This window comes from Bison bison, unplaced genomic scaffold (assembly GCF_000754665.1).
Source record: "Bison bison bison isolate TAMUID 2011002044 unplaced genomic scaffold, Bison_UMD1.0 scf7180017864277, whole genome shotgun sequence".
Lineage (NCBI taxonomy): Eukaryota > Metazoa > Chordata > Mammalia > Artiodactyla > Bovidae > Bison > Bison bison.
Genome location: NW_011494849.1, coordinates 1,692,022 through 1,692,777, shown reverse-complemented (window position 1 = coordinate 1,692,777; position 756 = coordinate 1,692,022).

The window sequence follows — 756 nt, the reverse complement described above, 5'->3', positions numbered from 1 at the left end:
TACTGTTTGTCATAATTTCCACCCCCGACCCCTGTACATTTACTCATTTACCTAATTCCATTCTGTGTTCTTTGGAAGGAAGTCACTCAAGTGTTTGAGGATAGAATAGCTGCATAACTTGTGTGGAATTATTCTGTCTATTCACATATATATATATTTATTTATTTACATCATTATAACTCACAGATATTTATATCTTGATCTTTGCATTACATCTCAGTTCAATGTTTATTTTCTTGCTGACCTTTATCTAGCACTGGGCATTGGGGGCCCTCTTATTTGGCTCCTGTGTCCCTTTGGGTTATTTTCATCAGTGTGTGTGAAGGGAAGGGACACTTAAGGGAATGGCCTTCTCCAGAATTCTATGCTTTGCATCATCCACATCTAAATACTCCTACAGGGAAGGAAAAAGAGATACACTTGCCCAGTAAAAATTTTATATGGAGTGGATTTCAGAAAGTGTGGGGTGAATCCAGAATCAAATCTGTCTTCTGATGTGCAAGTGAGGACCTAAGTCTCCTCATGAGATCAAAGAACCATTGGTTCTAGATAAACAGAATTTTAAGATGACTTGTTTTATTCTCAGCTGAGTAAATGGTGTTCAAAATTTCCTTGGGCTGAAAAGAGGGTAACTGAACATCCTAACCTCTGTGTGAACTCTTACAGAGCTAACATGACTTTTATATTACATGACTTTTATAGAAGAGTAACAGTTTATATGATACTTGGAGAAAGTGAATCTGACTAATGACAGTG